A 21,709-nucleotide genomic window follows, 5' to 3' on the forward strand; every position below is an offset into this window, starting at 1 on the left:
GAAAATGCCTCTTAGAAACTGAAAAAGAGCAGGCAAGATGGAGAGAGCAATGGCAGGCCATGCTGTAGAAAGATGGCAATGCTTCTCCTTCAACATCACTGCCACTTGCCCCTGTGTTTCCAACACTTTCCTAAGTGGTCTCCTGGCCTGCAGACTCAACCCCTCCAGACTGGACTCCATTCTGCCACACATATTTCCTAACTCCAAAACCTTCAGTGACTCCCCTACTGCCTACAGGGTCAGGACTACACTCCGTAACGTGACATCGGGTTCTCCCTGCCCAATCCGTGCTCACTTCTCCAGCCTCATCATCTGGCAACTGTCTCTGAGACAGTACGTGCCAGGCTCCAGGATGGGTGCTGGGGACACAATAAATAAGACATGGTATACCCTTAAGAAGCTGAAAGCCGGCTGGACGCAGTGGCGGGCACCTGTAATCCCAGCTACTCAGGAGGCTGAGGCAGGAGAATCACTTTAACCTGGGAGGCGGAGGCTGCAGTGAGCTGAGATCGCACTGCTGCACTCCAGCCTGGGCGACAGAGCAAGACTCTGTCTCAAAAAGAAATCAATAGATAAATAAATAAGATTCCAAAACAAACAAACAAACAAAGGGACTCCCAGGGCGCCCTGGCCCATTCCGCCATGTGAGGACCCGGTAAGAAGATGACCATCTAAGACCAAATCTGCCCCTGCCTTGTTCTTGGACCGCCTGGCCTTCTGAACTGTTAGAAATAAAAGTTTGTTGTCTGAGCCACTCAGTCTATTACATTATTGTTATAGTAGCCCAAACAAAGACAGAGGGATAAGCTTAGCTGCTCCAGGCAGTATGTCCTGTGAACTTCTTCAGAAATTCTGCCTTTTTCTGGTGGGCATCACTGTGTGTCGTTATTTCCATGTTCACATGACGGTGCTTCACTAGACTCTGAGCTCCTCTTATTTGTCCTGGCATTTCCAGCCACTGGGACAATCCTAATATATGGCAGGCACTCAATAAATGCTTGATGAACAAGTTGTCAGCAAAGCCACCCACCACGGCCTGGCAGGGATGGGGGCAGGGCACTCATCTCTTCTAACAAGGCTATGAGACCCTTGACCTTCCTTAGAATAACAGCTCACTCCAGGAACTCAGGAAAGATTCTCTTAAAACATCCTGAGCACTCTACCCATAGCTGTCAACGGCAGGCCTCATTTGCAGCTCTAGATATTTTGCTGAGGTTCTTAGAGTCTAGAGGTCTGTACATAGCAAGTATACAGTGACTAGGCAATTTCTAAAGGCAGCATAGTCTAAGGATCAGGAGCCAGTCTTTGGAGCGGGTCCTGAGTTTGGATACCAGCTCCGCCACGCAGCACCTGTCCTTAAACAAGTTGCTAAAACCCCCCGAGCCTCAGTTTCCTCAAGTGTGAAGTGGACATCACATCTGCTTCTTACAATTGTAGGAGAATGAAATGACTAAAATATCCACACAAGGCCAGGCACATAGTAAGCTTTCTATAAATAGCAGTTACTACTACTAAAGCGATCTGGAGCCCTAATGCTGATACCCCATGGCCTGTGCAAATTCCTGAGCCCCTAAATAGGCTCTTCTTGGTGTGCTCTGGGAGGTAAAAGATACCCAATCTCTGACTCACAATATGTTGCCAAAATTCTCCTCAAATTGCCAAGAGAAAATGTATTTTAATTCCCTCTAACTTTAAAAATTAAACGGTTCTTACAGCATTTTGGGGTGCTAGGGGTGAGCAAGGAGGCCACAAAATCCAACAAGCAGCTTTTAAAAGGTTACAAACTGATTGGAGAAAGAAAGGAGAAGGCAGCTGGAGGGGGTGAGAAGCGGGGATGGAGACAATCCCCTGAGTTTCTGCTATTATTGAATACCCCAACTCTCAAAGTAGCCCGGCTGCCCCCTCCTCCACGTGGGCTAAGCTCTGTTAATGAGAAAGCCGAGCTGTGCCTACATTACCACAATAATGATTTCCCGGTTGCATTTTTACATGCCTGCCGCTTTATCATAGCAGAAGTAGACATATATTTTCAATAAATCCCTTCTCTCCTTTCCCCTCCCCAACTCGAGCTCTCCCAGTAAATGCTGTTCCCTCTGCACCCTCCCCCAACGCAATCCCAACCCTGGAGCACAATGAGTTCCACTAATCAAAACAGAAAGAAAAAGAAAAATGGAAAAATCACAGCTGCTGAAAAACAGCATTTGCTACAAGTCAAAGCCCTCTACATTTTTTCTGCACGCAGCATTTACTTCTTCAAGGACACATCACCCCGCCTCTATCAGAAATCTTACGTAGAGTTGCTCAAAGGGGAAGGAGGAGGGGGTGGGTGAAGAAATCTAATATTCAGTCTCTTTCCTATTTTGACTAAGCCAGCACAGACAGAAATATAGATAAGGCCTTGAATAACTGATTTAACAAAATGTCACTTATTAAAAGGAATGGGGGATGGGACAGCATTTGCATTCGAGAGCTCAGTTAAACCACCCCAGCTAAAGGCTGCAAGGCCAAGGCAAGGCAAGGGGGAAGAAAATATTTCTCAGGTCTGGTCTTCTTCAGTGGCTGCAAGGACTGGGCCTGGTAGCAGAGAAGCCTGGATTTCTCCTTCCACTAAGAACCAATGGGGAGAAAACCAGAGGTTTAAAAAAAAAAAAAAAAAAAGGAAAAACCCAGCTGATTCTTAAGTAAGCATTTTTACAGCACTAACTAGTGTCAGGCTCTGTGCTAGAGGCCGGAGGGTACAGAAATGAGTGATGACCCAGTTCTGCCTTCCCCATGCTCCCAGTCCAGAGGGGTGAAAGACACGTCCCACTGCAAGTATGACAGCAGCAGCCTTATAAACCAAGGGCAGCAGGAGCCCAGGAACAGCCCCTTCTAGCCCACCCACTGCCCTGGCCAGGCCCAGGCACACAGAGTCATCACGAAAGACTTAAGGAATGAGCGTCTGAATTCCATACTGCCTTCCAAAGAAGCTCAGACTCTTCAAAAGGAAAGAGGCCCCTAAATGTCCTTACTTACTGTGGCTCCCCCTGAAAACCCCTCAGCTCACATGTATTCACCCAATTAACAAAGAAAAGCGAACTCAAGCCCCAATACTTCAGAATCAGCCTCATTACTGGTGTCCTTCAGTTGAATTTAAGGGAGCTTGGTATCTCCTATTGTAATGACAACAGAGGGAACTCAAACGACACTCCTATTAAAACTCCTTGGGCATCAACTCCAGCTTTTTTTCTTTTCCTTTAAAAAAAAAAAATCTTTCAAAGGAGTTAGATTGGGGGCAGTTTCCCAAAGACCAAGGGAGGCCCTAGGAGCAGCCTCTGTAATGACAAAGACCCCTAGGGGTCCTCAGGAAGGATTCTTTCTGAGGGAGCAAGCTGTCCAGGGCCCTGTTATCTCCAAAGTCAGAGCCCAGGGGCTAGAGGCCACACCATCTAGAAATGACCACTAGACCACCCAGGTACCTCTGCTGAGGGGCCCCACAGAAGGGACAGAGCTGACAGTAGGACACAGATGGCAAATAGCTGCCCAATTTGTTAAAGTCAAGTCTTGGCCTTCATTATAAGGCAGCCTTAAAGCTTTGTGCTCCAGAATAATGGAGGCACACAATTTAAGTTTTCAAAAATGTCATGCCAAAAACATGCTTAAATCATCTGAGTATTTCCAACTAAGCTCATTGGAGTTGTAAGCCCAAAACACCCAGATGATCTTCCTGGTTTCCACGATCTTTTACATATATTCTGTACCACATTATTTTATTTAATGCTGAATAGTATTAACTATTTCAGAGTGCACAAAATTTGGAAACCATTCAAATTGTGGCATTAAATCAGGGCTTTGGATGCTGGCTGAACAGGTGACTCTTAGTTGATCATTTATTTTTATTTTCCAATTTTATTTCTCGAGCCTCAGTTTCCTCAGCTATAAAATGAGGATATCTACCTTCTCTGGTTGTTGCAGAACACGAATAAGATATGTCAAAGAGGCTTTGGAACTATAAAATTGAGTTATTTCAGTGATGGCCTCCATTTCCTCTCTCTCTGATTTTTCGTTGATTTCTTCCTTCTCTCTATGAAACCAAATTGGTATCAGTTCCACGGTTTTTCAAAATCGACGACACATATTTATTATACAAATACAGGAAGGAGCCCCATTATCCACAGGTGTGGCAAAATCTCAATAATTGCTAAATCTAGGTAATGAGTACAAGAGAGTTCATTATACTAGCCTCTCTGCTTTTGTGTATGTTTAAAGTTTTTTCATAATAAAGATCATTTTTAAATAAATAAATAAAGCTTCACCTTCTTAGGCAGAGGCCAGGAGCCTGATTAGTGAAAAGCACTGGATATCTTTTTAAAATGAGAATTGACTTTCCAGCATACACAGTAAGACTAAGGGCTCATGACTGCATTTAGGTAGATTCAGCTTCATAGCACAATCCTTATTTGCAAAACAAACACTGAATGCAAATGAAGACGGCTAAGACTGTAGAACCTCAGTCGGGTTTCTTGGGGTAGGTTCAAGGTTCTCCTGCACCCAGTTCACAGGATTCTTTGTGGAGCACACCAAGTTTATTTGGCCCTTTGGGTGAGCAGGTCCCAGATTCTGAATATGGGATCAGAATTTGAACCTGCATTGACTGCTGGCACTGCCCAGCCAGCATTTCTGAGGCCAGCCTTCCGACAAGAAGAGCAGTTTCGCTAAAGGATCACAGAGAACTTGAAAACCTAAGGCAGCTACAGGGAACAACAGTGGGAGTGGACAAGGGAAATGTTTCGCTGGCTGTCAGATTTTATATCTGAAAAGGAGACCTGGCTGAAGATCAAGTCGCCTCGCTGCTGTCTCTGTTCTATGCCTCTTACCGTTGACATCGCACTTTCCATACATGATCTGATTCCCCCTCACAACTTGAAGAGGAGAGGTAAAGATGGTACCAGCCCTCTTTTTACAGATGCAGAGAGGCTCAGAGGTCGACTAGTCCAGAGCCTTGGTGTAGAGCTGGATCTCAATCCAGCTCTGACTCTCTCCTTTTCCACCCACCTCCCATGCAGACCCCCTGGCTGGGAACCACCGAGGCTGGTAGTCCATGGGATATTTTTTGTGAGAGACAACCTAAACAACAGGCAGCCTTTGCTTTTTTTTTTCTTTTGAGCTTCTTGCTCAAAACCTATGACAGTACCCACCAACTCTGAACAGGGCTGAAAATCACAGGAGGCTTTTTCTAATCATAGTTTTCAAATAAATTTAATGTGAGGCCCAAATTACTTTAACTGAAGACTCTTTTCTCCAAGCTAAAGAATTCACTCTTTCCTCTGTGCCGCTCAGTAACGCAGTCAAATGTTCAGAAAAATGCAGTACCATTTCTGATGCAGTCTTAACCCTTGAGTCTCTGGCTGGTATCAAGTCCTAAGCCCAAACTCCTTCCCAGGGACAGGACAGCCTCAGCCTGGGGAGGCAGAGCATCTCGGTCCTCCACAGAGTCCCCCGCCTGCCCACTCCTTAGCATCTACCCCCTTATCAGTTTTTCTTCCCTGTCATGATGGAGCAAGTCCCCGAAGTATCCCCCACCCCCTTACAAAGGCCAGATCTTCCCCTCAGACCTTCTCAAGGGCTTTTTGCTCAACTGACCCAACTCGTTTCTCTTGATCAATCACTCCCTCTCCACTGATCTTTCCCATCAGCACACAAATTACCAACCCTTCCAAAAAACCTCTTTCCGTTGTGCACATCCTTCCAGCTCCCACTCCATTTCTCTGCTCCTCGCCTTTCATCGTCAAATTTTGCCAAAGAGTTGACTACACAGGCTGTCCGCAGCTCCTCCCTCACGATCCCCTCCCAACCCTCTCCAGTCGTGGTCCCAGCCAATCCTTCACTCCACTGAAACTGTTCTGCACAAGTCACAGACAGATTCCATTTTGCCAAATTCAGGGCCTGGCACAGTAGCTCACACCTGTAATCCAGCACTTGGGGAGGCCAGGGCAGGTGGATCACCTGAGGTCAGGAGTTTGAGACCAACCTGGCCAACATGGTGAAACCCCGTCTCTACTAAAAATATAAAAACTAGCCAGGCGTGGTGACGCATGCCTGTAGTCCCAGCTACTCGGGAGGCTAAGGCAAGAGAATCACTTGAACATGGGAGGCAGAGGTTGCAGTGAGCCGAGATCACGCCACTGCACTCCAGCCTGGACAACAGAGCAAGACTCCAACTCAAAAAAAAACCAAAAAACGATGAAACAAATCCAATGGTGATTTTTCTGGCCTTATCAGCCTCAGGAAACACTACACACACAGACACACACACACACACAGCACACACCCCCCTTCACACTGCCTGTCCTTCTCTCTCCACGGGCTCCTTAGGGCATTCTGTCCGCTCTCCTGCATTTAAATGCTCTCTCCATGCTGATGGCTCCCACATTTTTATCTCGTGCTAGGTAGTAGATCAGACTACCCTACTTGACATCTCCACTTTGAGTCTAACAGGCACCTCAAACTTAGTGGTGCCCCAACTAAAATATCTTGATTCTGCCCGCCTCCCTTTCCCAATCTTTCTTCATCTCAGGAAACAGCACCACCATCTACTCAACTGCACAAGCCAGAAACCTCGGAGTTCTAGATGCTTCTCCCCACCCCACAGCAGCCCTGCCCATTCTACTCCTAATGAGCATCTCACACCCACCCACTCCTCTCCATGCATCTCCTTCGCCTCCTCCTCCACCTGCCTCTTTACTGTGTTCCACCTGCCTCTTTACTGTGCTCTGCCTTTCTCTGCTCTCTTCTCCACCAATGCAATCTTCTTAAAATGTGAATTAGGGGCTGTCGCTTCCCACTCCAAACTTTCTTTTGTTTGTTTTGTTGTTGTTGTTTTTGAGATGAAGTCTCGCTCTGTCACCCAGGCTGAAGTGCAGTGGCACGATCTCCACTCACTGCAACCTCCACCTCCTGGGCTCAAGTGATTCTCCTGCCTCAGCCTCCCAAGTAGCTGGGATCACAGGCATCCGCCACCACGCAGCCTAATTTTGGTATTTTTAGTAAAGACAGTGTTTCACCACGTTGGCCAGGCTGGTCTGGAACTCCTGACCTCAGGCTATCCGCCCCCTTCGGCCTCCCGAAGTGCTAGGATTACAGGTGTGAGCCACCATGCCCAGTCCCACTCCAAACTTTCAATGGCTTCCTACTACACTTCAAATGAAATGTAAACCTTTTCAAAGCCCAGAGAGTCCCGCACAATCATCTCATGCCGCCCTCCCTCCTTCATCTTTGACCACCTGTGCCTCTTTGAGTTCTCCAAAACCAAAGTCCTTCTGCACAGGCTCTCCTCTGCTTCATGTGCTGTCTCCCCCCACCCCCAAACCTCAGAGAGGCCTTTCCAGGCTACTCTAATGAAATCCATCCAAGTCACTGGACTTGTGGTTTCGTCAGAGCACTGATCACAATTGGCAAGCTATATTTCTTTACATGTCTGCCTCTGGACTGTAAGTGAAGTGGTAAGGGTAGGGGTATGGGTAGAGGGAGATGATTATGTCTCTTTTAATTATCAGTATATTTCTGGAGCTTTAACACAGTGCCTGGCAAATAGTAAGTCCTCAATAAGAAGCTGCCACATGTATGAAAGAAACCAGGGCTGCTATGGCATTAAAAAAAACCCTTGTTCCGCGGCCGGGTATGGTGCCTCACGCCTGTCATCCCAGCACTTTGGGAGGCCAAGGTGGGTGGATCACTTGAGGCTAGGAGTTCAAGACCAGCCTGGCCAACATGGTGAAACCTTGTCTCTACTAAAATAAAATTAAAAGTAGCTGGGCATGGTGGTGCACGCCTGTAATCCCAGCTACCTGGGAGGCTGGTGCAGGAGGATCACTTGGACCCGAGAGGCAGAGGCTGCAGTGAGCTGAGATTGAGCCACAGCACTCCAGCCTGAGTGAGAGAGCAAGACACTGTCTCAAAAAGCAAACAAACAAACAAATAAAACCCTAGTTCTTTGAGCTCAGAGTTATCACTGTTATTTAGGCACACGGGTTCTTTGTCCCCTTCCTGCTCTATCAAACATATAAAAAGAAATGTTTATGTTGCTAAACCAAACCCCAACAGCTCAGCATATGCTACCCTATGCCAGCTCATTGTCTTCCATGATGAAAGACCAAGAATCATCTGTTTCTTCAGTAAACCAAATTACTACAAGCAGCTACTCTGAGAACTTAAAATTCTTAGAAAATATCACAGAGGCTTTTTGTTGTGTGTTTTCTTTAGCCCGGAAGAAAAGATTTATTGACAGAGCCCTGGGGTCAAACTCATGTTACTGAGACTATATTATTCCTTAAAAATGCCTACAGCACCCTTGTGGCAACGCATGCCAGTAACTGGAATCCGGCTGTTCTTGTCCTCCTCTCTCCACAACAGAAATCAACTATACGTTAGTTCTCCTTTATTTTATTGGTTTCCCTCCAACATGCAAATTCAGAAATATCATTAATCCACAAGATCCCAGATGATTTTAATCCTCCCTCCTCCCTCAGCAACACAGTTTTATGAGGTCAGAAATAAAATGAGCTGAACTCAACTGCCTTTAGAGTAGGACCACGAGCACTACTTATACCGCCTGGGGTATAAGCCACTTGCCTAGATCCTTACTTTTCTTTTTTGTTGTTGTTGTTTTTGTTGTTTTGAGACAGAGTCTCGCTCTGTCACCCAGGCTGGAGTGCAGTGGCATGATCTCGGCTCACTGCAACCTCTGCCTCCCAGGTTCAAGTGCTTCTCATGCCTCATCCTCCCAAGTAGCTGGGATTACAGACCCCCACCATCATGCCCGGCTAATTTTTGTATTTTTGTAGAGACGGGGTTTCACCATGTTGGCCAGGCTGGTCTTGAACTCCTGACCTCAGGTGATCCGCCTGCCTCAGCCTCCCAAAGTGCTGGGATTACAGGCATGAGCCACCGCGCCCAGCCCTAAATCCTTACTTTTCATGGCAATGTCCAAAGTCAATAAAAACATCAAGAGCTTCTCCCAAAAATGCCCATAGTGAAATACAGAGAATCCTGGTGATAAAAATGATACTATATCATTATTATGAACCTTATCACAAATATTCAGCCAAATCCCAATTACCCACAGAAAGCAGGCAAAGCCACACTGGGCTTTCTGGTCTCCAGCTTCTCCCCAAAGCTATCTCCTCCTGCTGCCTGGGAATAAGAGCTTGGTTAACCTTAGACTTGACCAAGGATTAGACAAGTTAACCAGCTGGCTGGAGAAGAAACTTCTAAGATGAACAGAAATTATTTTTGGTACCTAGGATATGTACATGCTGTACTCTCTGTTAGCGCATAGAATTGGGAATTTTTTGTCCAAGACACTGGCAGATATTTATTCATAAGTATTTCCTTGTGTTTGATGGTCAAGATCACCAGGCCACTCAAGAGTCCCTTCTGGAATACCAAGGATCAAATCCACTTTCTCCATGAGAAGACAAAAACAGAAGTTAATCAGCTCACCCAAGTCCATGAAGCAATTGGCCGTTGGCTCAGGAAGAGACTGTCAAGACCTCTGGAGACCTCACTTACAAGACACAGAATTTCAGAGCCGGAAGGGAACTCACGGATCAAACCACGCACTTTTAAGATAAAAAATCCAAAGCCCAGAAATGGCTAGAAATTGGTAACTTCCCCACCTTTCTTTCCAGTGATGTTTCCCCCAGCCTTGAGCATCAAACTACCTTTAAGTTCTTTGTCACTTTACCAATACTGTAAACTTGAGCCAACTATTGAACACAAGACAATTTTAACACTTCCTGGCTAATCAGCTTCACAGAGAATCCTTACATTTGTCAACAAAAATAACGCTTTCGGTTATTATGACCAACCCACCCATTAAAGAAAGAGAAAAAGAAAATTACAAACAAGCTTTATTTTTTGTGACCACACATTTTATTATACAAGCAGCAAAGAACACTACAGTCTGTCTCCTCTTTTACACTTTAAGTTCCTAACTCAACAAAAACCACAGGCCCAAGCCGGTTATAGGAGGCAAAACTGAGTACTTTCCACACAGTTCATAGAACAACTGTTTTCACAGCAAGCTCACATAAATGCTATGTGATAATAACACATGCCTGCTATGTGGAAGCCTGCTTACCAAGCTGTGAAAAGACCCATGTTTACTATGGAACCTGCAAAATTAATCTTCTCATACAGCAGAAGGGAAATGCTCTTTTTGGGATGTCAAGCTGGCTTCTAAACAATCCTTTGGCGAAAATGGACATGCCTAAAAGGGCGGAGCCCAAAGAGGTGTGTCACTCCGGGTATCAATTCCTATAAATCAGATCCTGACAATCACCACAATATTTTAAAAAGAATGAATTATGATTCATGGGCCTTCAAGCCTTTATTACTGCAAGAACACTCTCGGTAGAAGAGAAAAAAAAAACCTACTGTGACTTGATTAATGGCCAAAGAAAGACAATAAAATAAATCTCATAAATATAAGGAAAAAAACCTGAATGACTGCTCTTGGCTCTGAGGCTAGGCATGTAAATAATTCCACCCTGGAATGAACATACATAAAGATTTTGTTTACCCTTCCAGCAAATACAACAACCAGACTCAGATTTTCATCAGGTAAAAATAATAGCTAATTTGTTTAGCTAATGCCTAGTTAGGAACATTTGATAAGCAGCAATAATATTTAATTCCCAACTAAACTCTCAAACTGCCAAATATCAACCCTCAATCTGGAAATCTGACGACAGTTAGGAAAGAAAAAAAGCACTCTCCATCAGCAATGTGTAGCGAGTTTTTTAAAACCCATTTTTCTCGACCCTGCTAGAACAGAGCCTGTCTACAGAATTGCAGAAAGCTTAACCAACCTCAGTTAACCCCACTGCCTAGTGGCTACTCCCTAACCCTACTAAACGTCTCTGGGTTGGACCCGAGATGCTAAAATTATCCTAACAAAGTTAAAACTCCCAGCATCATCAAGGTAGCTGACAGCCAAGACCTACAACTCTTCTGCAGAAACCAGTAGGCTGAGGACCAAGAAAACAGAGGCAAGGAGAGGCAACGGCTGCTGGTTAACTAGTTAAGCGCTGAGGACTCCTGCTGTTATCCTCTCCAGTCAGTGAGCATCAACACCACACTTCCTATCGCCAAACTCCTTTCTTAAAAGGGTCAGTGATGCAGAAGGTGGGTGCTAACTGGGACAACTTAAAGCTCTCCTCAATGACCTGCTGAAAAGTGCACCTGGACCGGTTTTCAGGAGACATTTTTTAATGAACTCTTTAGCCACTCCAGGGGCGGCCACTCCAGGGGCGGTCATTCCTGAGCACGACTTCCACGCACTTCACAAGACAGACAGCCCAGGCCACGCTGACTTGAAGCCATCCCCTTCAGTACGGGCACTTGCCAAAGCTGCGTCTAGTCTGGGGAAGAGTTTCCACAAAGCTGGCTCTAACAGGCCGGTAGAAGACACACGGAGGAACCAGAAAGCGTTTTCTTGTAACCTAGGGATGGCAGGCGCACATGCTCCAGTCCAGTGCTGGCCAGAGGCTGCCTGCCAGGTGCTCTCGGCCTCCGCCGGTGAATGAGTGGTTTGGTTTGGTTTTTAATATCTGTTTCTTAAGACCACCGGCAGTAACTTCCCAGTCTCCCAAACTGAAGTTGGGGAGTGAAGGAACAGGTTTACCCCCTTACACATTTCTCCCATCTGGGTGGCCACACTAACTTCTTGGGAGTACCCAGCCCCCACAGAGTCCGCAGGCGCGTATACATACACATATGCATCATGTCAAAAACCCCAAAAGGCAGAGTCCTGCGGTTTCTTAGCTGGAGAATGAAACCTTTATAACATCACAACCTCAAATGCAAGCCCACCATCACTACCTTTAAGCCAGGGTTGCCAATTATAGCGCCCACCTCATCCCTCCCCCTTCGCTGGGATGCTGTGCAGCCCAGAGAGGGGAGAGGGGAGAGGGAAGAAGGGAAGAAGGGAAGAAGGGAGAAGGCCCTGCTTGCATAGTGAAAGTAAACGGTGGGGAGACTTCTCCTTCTCTGTCTCCCCACTCTTCCCTCCCCACTCCGCCCCACCCCCGTCTTCTCGAGGAGCATCCCCAAACTAATTTTTAAAAAATGAAACTTAATAAGGTTCTTGCCTACCTTGGCTGTTTCTGCAACAAGTGCATGGGCAATCCGACGAGAAGACCAGTCTCCGCTTGGGGGGTGAGATGGGGGGCGAGCAGAGCTGATGGAGTAATTTCAATATTAATTTATGTCAGCCGCCTTCTCTCAGCGCTACTCACTTACAGTACTGCCCTCAGCCTGTAAACAAATATCGCTCCGCCAGGAAACATACTCCCCAGATGCAAGCCCCTCTCCCCAGCAGAGAACCTGGCCCCTCGCCCCCCGCCCCCGCAAGAGTGTGCTCCCCAACCCAGGGTAGGAAGCTTTGGGTTTCCAAAGCACCAACCCACCACCTCCTCCACCACCCCAGCAAGAAACTTACTCGGTCCGTCTACGCCTCCACCCTCCCTTCAGGAAATCTACTCTCCATATGCATTCAGCCTCCCCGCAGGAAATCTGCTCCCCCCTCCCCCCTTCTATATACATGCACCCCTCCCTCTCCTCCTCCCCATGCGCCCTCCCCGGCCAGAAACTTACTAGTGAGCAAGCGTGCAGGCTCTCCTGATGCTGGAAACTTACTCCCAGATATAGCGCCCGCCAGCCCCCTTTCCCAGCCCTGCTCCCCTTCCTGCCCTCCGCCGCAAGCAACTCCAAACTCTCCGCATCCAGCCGTTCTCCCTCCCCGGTGGAAATTTGCAGCGCCGGGCTGCGCGCGTGCATCCACCCTCCCCTTCAGGAAACTTACTCCCCATCTGCATGCACCGCCTCTCAGCCATCGCTTAGAGGAAAGGGGGTGTGCTGGGGAGACAGAACTACATATGTATCTCTCGCCCCTCCCCCGGTCGCAGCCCACTCGGGGCCGAGCCGCGGTAACCTGGCCTTACCTTTGCATTGCTCCCCATCCTCGCCCCCTCCCTTAGCCCTCCTTATCCGCTCCCCGGTACCCCCCTTTTTTCACCCATTACCCACCCCTAGCAACCGTTCCCAAGCTCCTCTCGGCCTTTTTTTTTTTTTTTAAATCCAGGATGCAAATTCCTCCCGTCAGCAAATCGACTGTCAAATTATTTTCTTGCAAAAGGAGAAAGGCGGGGTGGTGGGGGAGCAGGAGCAAAAAGGGGGGAGGGCGGGGGAAGGGAGGGAGAGGGACCGAGGAGGGGAGAGATATCCCTCCGCAGAGCTGGGTCTGGCCGCGGGCGGGGAAGCAGGAAGTAAGGTGTCCAGCGCCGCGGCCGGCTGGTCGTCCGCCGCGGCCCCCGCCCGCGTCTTCTTTACCCCGGGGCGCAGCGCTCCGGCGGGCGCGGGTCGCCCGGCGCATTGTTCGCAGCCTTCGCGGCGGTGCGCTGCTGACTTTATTTGTGCGCTTTGCGTGTGCGTGAGGTTGCACCTTTTGTAGGCTGGCGAGTCTCTAGACGAGGATGGGACGGGGGACATGGGCCCAGTTACTGCCCTGCGCGAGCGGGACCTGTCAGCCCTGAGGTGCAGCGGACTCTCCGGCGTGGCCGGAAAATCGAGGCCGGGGAGAAGGCAGCGTGGCCGGGAAGCTGCCGCCTTAAACCCGGACCAGTGCAGGATTGCTTCCTGCGTAGCCGTCCCGGTTATTGTAACGCGCTTTGCAAGCTAACGACTGGGGTTTGGGAGGGGGTTTGTTTATTTTTCTAAGGGTCTACAAAGATGCCGAGGTCGAGGCGGGCTGCGAGGAGACGGTCCGCGCCTACCCCCACGGCACCCTGGCCTCGGTGGGGCTGGGAGAGGGCTGGGGCTCTGGAGAGGGGGCTGGAGGTTCGGGAAGCGCGCGTCTCCATCCCTCCGCCCCGATGGGGGCGGGGAAGAGGTGCAGTAGACCGCGCTGGAAGAGCAGATCTCTGGGGAGGGGTCTCCATCGCCGCGGCGGGCGCAGCAGGCCGGGTAGGGAGGTTGCCTAGGAGAGGGGCCGGGCGGCGGAGGGGAGGGGAGGAGAGGGGGCGCGGGTGCCGCCGCCGCGCGCTCTCGCCCCTCCTCGCGCGCCATGACTGGAACGTGGTGCCGGGGAGGAGGGACGGCCGCCGGGGGCCGCCCGGGGCTGCTCGGCATTGGTGCGGAAACCCGAGCCCGGAGTCGCTCCCTCGCGCTGTCTCCTCCTCCTCCTCTGCGGGGGAAACCGCTGCACCCAAACCGGGAGCAGCTGCGAGCAGGGGGCAGGGCGCGGGCTGCAAGGCGAGCCAAAGGTTCAAACCTCGGCGGCGCGGGCGGGGGCGGAGGGCAACAGCAGGACGGCTCCCAGGTCCCGAGAAGGCGTGGCAGTGGTCGGCCCAGGTGTCAGGGAACCTGGCCTGAGACCCCTGCATTTCCAAGCTTCTTTCCTGGTCAGAGGAAACGTAAACCAAAGGTAGTTCAGCTAAACAGACCGCCTCGAGCCGGGTTCGAAGCATCTGTCTCGAGGGCAAGACAGTATTTTTTGCACGACAGAAAATTACACCATCCATTTTTTTCCGTGGGGGAAATCGTTGCGCCCCTTCCCCCAAAATCTCGCGCAAGAAGAATGACCTGCCGCTACCCAGGCCTTCGCCAATGTCCCCCACCCTACCCCCACCCGGGCGCTGGGTGTGGATTGGGCGGAGGGAGGCTATATGGGAGCTTAAAGCATGAGGTCATGGGCGGAGGAGACTGCTGCCAAAAGCACCCGAGGTTTTTGTGTTTTTTGAGGGGTAACGGTTCTCCACCTTCAGCAGTGGAAAGTCCTCCCGCCTACCCTACCAATTCTGGGGCACGTGGACCAGAGAGTCCCTGAAAGAGGAGGGGACCTGGGCTATTTCGCTTAATGAGCGTTTGGCGCGTGCCCAGCCCTTTATGGAGCCCTTCCACATAAGCAAAGAAAGCCGAGGGACAGCGCACAGTGTTGCGGCGACTGGGAAAGGCTTCAGATGCTCGATGTCCCCCGCCCTCTTTCCTCAGTCCTCGGTCGTCTTCCAAGTGGGCTGCGTTCTGCGATAGCTTCCTGTCCCCCCCAACCCATTCCTCCCAAGCGACTAAAACTCCTAATGACATTATTTTAAAGCCTTCAAAACCCTCCTCCATTGCCCTTAGAATAAAGCCAAGTTGTGACTTCGCGTCTACAGACCTCTCCACCCGCCCAGCTCTTCCTCGGGTATTGTAAGCCCCGTCGAGCTTTCTTTGTTCAAGGGGTGGAGGAGGGGGCGCCTAACCTTTCCCCTTCCACCTCTTCTTACTAACTCCTGCTGGACCTTCAAGATTTGACTCAACTGTCAGTAACTTCAAGATGCCTTCCTAAGGGTACACCCAGGTCTCTACCTCAGGGGAAAAGACCTACCCTATGTCTCCTGGCAGCAGCGCTGTGGCCGGAGTTGGCCCCAGTGGCGGCCTTTTTCCAAGCGGAGAAGGAACAGCCAAGCTAAGCTTGACCACCATCACCGCCCAGGGACCTGAGCCGGAGCTGGCTAGGACAAAACTTCAAAACGAGACCTGGGAAAACCGCACCGCCCGGAAAACTCAGCCCCTCCACTTCCCACCCAGCACACATACACACCCTTTTAATCTAAAACTCCTCCCCAGGGCAGATAAGGAACCTATTCGGAGAGTAAGTTAATTGCCCCAGGTCAATATGGAAATTCACAGCCTGTCTTTCCAGCTCGTAAACCAGAAGCTGCAGAGAAGGAGGGATTTGGTATTTGCGGCTACACAGCCAAGGACGCTTTTGTCATCTTCAAAGGACCCCCTACACCCTACACGCTTGGCCTGCTCTGTTCATTGCCAACAGAGAGATGGTAATGCCAGATGGTTAGGTCTGCAGGCCCTGACCTTAGGCAAATTACTTAACCGCTTGGTTCAGTTTCTTTGCCTGTAAAATGGGAATGATAGTATTCATATCATAGTGTTATTGTGAGGTTTAAATGAGTTATTTTATGTAAGGCCTTAGAGTTTAAAGCAAGTTACTAATATTTGTGAATAGGGTTGTGTACCCTCCCCCCCACACCTTCCAAAGAACTCTAGAAAATCAGATCCCCAGAGTCTTAGCTGATTGAAGCATCAGAAAAATATCTATGGGGCCAGGCAGGGTGGCTCACACCTGTAATCCTAGCACTTTGGGCGGATGAGGTAGGCAGATCGCTTGAGCTGAGGAGTTTGAGACCAGCCTGGACAACGTGGAGAGACCCTCTCCACGTTTATTATTAAAAAATAAAAAATTAGCCAGGCATAGTGGTGCATGCCTGTAGTCCTGGCTACTGAGGAGGCTAAGGCAGGAGGATGGCTTGAGCCCACGGGGTTGAGGCTGCAGTGAGCATATTGCCCCACTGCACTCCAGCCTGGGTGACAGCACAAGACTCTGTCTCAAAAAATAAAATTGTATATAGAGAGAGAGAGAGAGAGAAAGAGAGCACCTAAAGGACTGGGGAACACCAGCAGATGCACAGACAATGCATCCCTGATTTTACCAATAGACTTGACTCCCAACAATACATACTCTTGAAGGCAATCCACAGGTTGAATAAACTAAGTCTATGAGCACTGGGTCTGGAATCTTTCTAAAATCAGGGTCAGAAGGAGAGTGACTGAAATTAAAATATTAGCTTGGATCTTTGAAATCAGAGTCAGGCTGAAAAAGTCCCAATCTTAGTTCAAAACCTGTCTTGCATGACTGAAGCCCTCCTAGGGCTGCACAAAATATAATGGAATTATTATTATTATTATCATTAGATCCTAGTCTTACCATTCTCAGCACTTATCCCCATAGCAAAAGACCATTTTTAAATGTAATTTATTCTTTTGGAATAGGTTGAATGCATTCACATGGTTCCAAATTCAAATAAACAGCAAGAAGTCTCCCTCCCACCCTGTCTGCCACCCACTTGGTTTTCCTTCTCTAGAGGCAACCTGGGTTAGTGGTCAAAAGATGCATTTAACTGTTTTCCAGCTGAGGCCTTGTGAGAACTCCTTGGACACCAATTTAAATCTTTATGTCCAGAACTCTTTTCTCCAATTCAGGTAGAGCCACTCCCCTATCCGATCCCCACTCCCACCCTTCCCCCCTTCAGATGAGCCACCATTTCCTTGAGCTACTAACAAAAGCCAATGTTTAAATACTTTGTGGTTCTTTTTCCTCCTCTACATTAATTGCTAACATTTATCGAGTGCTTTCCATGTGCCACGCACTGTGCTAAATACTAAGCATGCATATTCTTATTTAATCTGCCCCAAATCTTCATCATTATCCTTATTTACAGATGCAGACAGAAATGAAAGTTCAGAGAGATTATGTAATTTGCACCAATTTGCATCCAGGCCAACCTGAATCCAAACCCTATCTCTTTATATTTTTTCTTTTTCTTTCCTTTTTTTTTTTTTTTTTAAAACAGTGTCTCACTCTTGTCACCCCAGATGGCATGCAGTGGCACAGTCTATGGAGGCAATCAGGGTTAGCGGTCAGCTCACTGCAGCCTTGACCTCCCAGGCTCAAGTGATCCTCCCACCTCAGCCTCCCCAGTAGCGGGGACTACAGGTGTACGCCACTACCCCCAGCTAATTTTTGTATTTTTTTGTAGAGATGAGGTTCCACCATCTTGCCCAGACTGGTTTCCAGCTCCTGGACTCAAGCGATCTGCCTGCCTCGGCCTCAAAAAGTGCTGGGATTACACACATGAGCCACCATACCTGGACCCTCTCTCTTAAATAGTGGCCTTTTTGCCTCTCTGCAACACAGGAAAAATTCTGTTAGCCTGCATCAGAAGGAGTGGCATGGAGGCTTTGGAGTTAAGCAGATTTAATTCAAATTATGTGTCCGGTGCCTGCCAGCAATGAGACCTTGGTAAGGTTTCTTAACCTCTCTGAGCTGGGACCATACCTTCTGCATTGATTTAATATAAAGGTTAAATGCATGTAAATAAATGACTTCTTAAATAAATAACATTCTATAATGTTAGTAACAACTAAATACAATATTTAGATCTTGTGAGGATTTGATTTGAATAAATAAATTAGATTTTTTTAAAAGACATTTTTGAGACAAAATATGGACTATCAGATATTAAGAAATTAATCATTTTTTCAGACATGATAATGGCATTGCAGTTTTTTTTAAAAGTTCTTATCTATTACAGATACATAATGAGGCATTTTGAGTGAAAATATATCTAGGATTTGCTTTCCAATACTCCATCCCCTCCCCATCAAAACACTAAATAAATAAAACAAGATTAGTGAAATACGGAAGATTGTTAAGTTATTCATTATTCTATTTCCCATATGGAACTTTCCATACTAGTTTCCCTACTGCTGTTGAATATTTGACATGTTTCAAATACATTTGAAATAAATTTATTGTCTGAGATGATCAGGTTGAAAAATAATAAAATGAAATAAATTTAAAAGTAAAATAAACATAACCCTTTTAAGCATTAAAATTAAAAATTATGAGGCTTGTTGAATTATTAGTGTTATAAATAATTACATACATGTATTTTTGAAACAGTCTTGCTCTTTCACCCAGGCTGCAGTGCAGTGGCATGATCACAGCTCACTGCGGCCTCAACCTCCCAGACTCAGGTGTTCCTTGCATGTCTGCCTCCCAAGTAGCTGGGACTGCAGGTGTGCACCACCATGCCTGGCTAAATTTTTCTCTTTTGTAGAGATGGGTTTTGTGATTTTGCCCACACTGGTCTTAAAGTTCTGGGCTCACGGGATCCTCCCACCTCAGCCTCTCAAAGTGCTGGGATTATAGGCATGAGCTACTGCACCCAGCCTAACATTTTTTAAATTAACAAAACACAATGCTAGTACATAATAGGCATCCAGAAATGGCATTTTTTGTCACCATGAGCCATTCAGGGTAGCATGTAAGTCAGACCTGAGCCCTGAAAAGAGCAAGGTAGACAGGTGATTGTTAAGGACGCATTTAATTCCACAGAAGACAGCATATATGAAGGTAAATGGCAGAAGGACTGGGTGACAGGAACAGGCAAATTAAAGTTAGGGGCTGGTTTTTCCTGAAAATGTGCATCACTGCAGAGATGCCTCAAGAATTTATAGACTTGGAATCAGATGCACTGGGTGAAATTCTCAACTCTGCTTACGGTTCTGCCACCCAGTCCAGAACTGTGACTGACTTCCCTCGTTTTCAGTTTAGATGCTAGCCCTCTCTGGCTCCTTCTAGTTGTCTAGACTGTCCACAATGCTGCTGGCTTTCCCAAGAGAAGGATCATTTCTGAGGCTACACTGGTTATTTGCCTATCTCAGGAACAAATCAGAGCTGAATGGAAATGTATCCAGTCCATAATCAAACAAAACGTTTTAGGCCCAGTGAGCATTTGTGTATTGTTCTTGGAGTAATTTTTCCCTGCTCTGGATTTAAGCAGCTGGAATTATTTTTACATATGACCCCATTTTGAAATGAAAGTTTGTCCTCTTTAAGAGAAAGTGTGCATTTTGGGGAAAAGGTAAGACAATATATTTGGTAACTCTTCAAATAAGTGAACCCTTCTATAAAATACTTCCCTTTATATTAAAGATGGAGCTTTGGGAGAGCTTCTTAAAAACTGGACAAACTGCAGGCATGGAAAAATAGACAAGAGCATGGAGGGGGAAATACCACCTCAGTTGCCTTTCTACCTACTGCTGCAGAAGGAAGGCTCAGAGAGGCAACAGGACCAAATGAAGGGGATAGCACAAATCAAGTGTGTGCTTTAGGGATGAGTGATGGATATAATTCATGCAGTTGTTGAAGCAGTCCCAGTGATCCAGAGGCAGGCGAGTCATTCACTTTCAGTGGCAAGTGAAAGCAATGAAACAATAGGGTTGTAGGGTGTTTCTCAAACCCTTGTTTCTTTGCCATCCTTGAATCTGCAACAACCAAAGCAATGAAAACAAAAACAGAAAATTGAGGCACAGGAGGGTTTATGGAACTCCCATTTGAAACCAACAAGGCAGCATAATTTATTGTAGTTACTTCAACCCTCAGTTCTGTTAAGGATGGTATTGAGAGAGCTGGCCTTACTCAAGACCAGAGGCCTAACTGATATTTGTTTAGTAATACTAAGAGATTGCTATCTAGGGTAAGTTTCTAGCCAGAGAGAAAAATGGGTTCCAGGATATGAGAAGGTTCTCAGCTTAAGCCATATATATTTTTTTAATTAGCCTATTTAGTAGATTCTGTATCCAATACAAAAAACTAGAAGTGATCAACTGGTTTGGGTAACTCCTAAAACTTCCTGCACCTGCCCACGAGGCGTGCTTGGTAGTCACACATTTCAGCTATGGCAATAGTAGGTGGCATGCAAGGGCTATGGTGGCCCACAATAGTTCCCAGCTTCAAGTTAGTCCCAAATGAGTGGCTTTGTTAGCTGTGAGGGTGAGGAAAAGAGAGAATTTGTTAATTTCCTACTGCAGATGCAAATCTACTAAAGTTTTAAATTGCACGGTGAGTATAGATTACAGCTAGTTTTCCAGATTCCCTAATGGAGCCACAATTCTTTTTAAGTGGGAGAGAGAACACATGAGATCTTGTATCAGAAAGAATTCTGGCAGGAAACAGGTGGTATTCTCAATAGATAACTGCAGATCATTTAAGGTAAGTAGTATTTACAATACAGTGCAGGCAGGGCCAAGCTCCATGGGTGTGCAACCTGTGAAACTGGACCCCAAACTTAGAGGGGCCACACACTAGTTTAATGCTTTGCAATCCCCATCTTGAAATTCTTTGAAATTTTTTAAATGTATATAGAAATGGAAGAGTCTGGCTATGTTGCCCTGGCTGGTCTTGAACTGCTGGCCTCAAGCAGTCCTCCTGCCTCGGCCTCCCAAAGTGCTGGGATTACAAGCATGAACCATTCCACCCGACCTTTGTAATTTTTGAACAAAGGACCCTGAATTGCATCGGCCCCACAAATTACGTGTGTGCAGGATAAAGGGAAACCAGCAAGGGGTGGTATAGCACCAAAGGACCAAAACCAATATGGAGCCTTTACCACTCCTAGTTCAGAAACAGCAAGAAAAAAAAATATCTGCAATGGAGTGAAAGTGATTGCTGAAGTTGTGGCCACAGGTGTAGCTATAAGAGAGGCCCACCTAAAAGGAGCTGTGGCCTTCAGTAGAAGAACACAACCACAGCCAATTCATAGCCTGCAGAGAGGGAGGTAGATAAATACATATCCCAAATTATTTCCCTTCCTACCCTCTGATCTCCTATTTGTGCCTCCCACGACTGAACCTGACAGGAAGCCAGAGGGTATGGGAGCCCGTTGATGCAATCGATGGAGGTCAGTCTTCCAGGGCATAGGGTACAGTAGAGAAAGGTAGCAAGTAGGTCTATAAAGAGCAATCAGAGAAGATCCAGCCCAGAACTTGTACCTAAAAATTTCAGGATCATGGTTAAGAGTAAATAAAATACAAATAAACAAATTTCAGTAAAGAACTTTACATTGTAATGATTTTTAAAGGACAGTCACTTGGCATGTATCATGCACAGGATTTTACACATTTTTAAAGGAAAAACAAGATTAAGAATGTCAAGAAAAGAGGCTTGGGTGTTTGAAAGGGTCATCACTAATGAAAAGAAAAGGCTGGGATTTCAAAATTTTTGTAAACATTCCAGGCCCCAAAGCCACATTTTGCAAGCACCCCA

General features: G+C 47.2%; 1 long non-coding RNA gene across 1 annotated transcript; it reads left to right on the plus strand.

Moving 5' to 3' along the window:
- Window positions 1-13,309: 13,309 nt before the first annotated feature.
- Window positions 13,310-18,088, plus strand: LOC129039532 (uncharacterized). The gene is made up of 5 exons (XR_008503335.2): window positions 13,310-13,575; window positions 15,163-15,228; window positions 15,725-15,860; window positions 16,870-17,079; window positions 17,637-18,088. It is a non-coding gene; the product is annotated as an uncharacterized LOC129039532 (long non-coding RNA).
- The last annotated feature ends 3,621 nt before the right edge of the window (window positions 18,089-21,709 follow it).

This window comes from Pongo pygmaeus, chromosome 5 (assembly GCF_028885625.2).
Source record: "Pongo pygmaeus isolate AG05252 chromosome 5, NHGRI_mPonPyg2-v2.0_pri, whole genome shotgun sequence".
Lineage (NCBI taxonomy): Eukaryota > Metazoa > Chordata > Mammalia > Primates > Hominidae > Pongo > Pongo pygmaeus.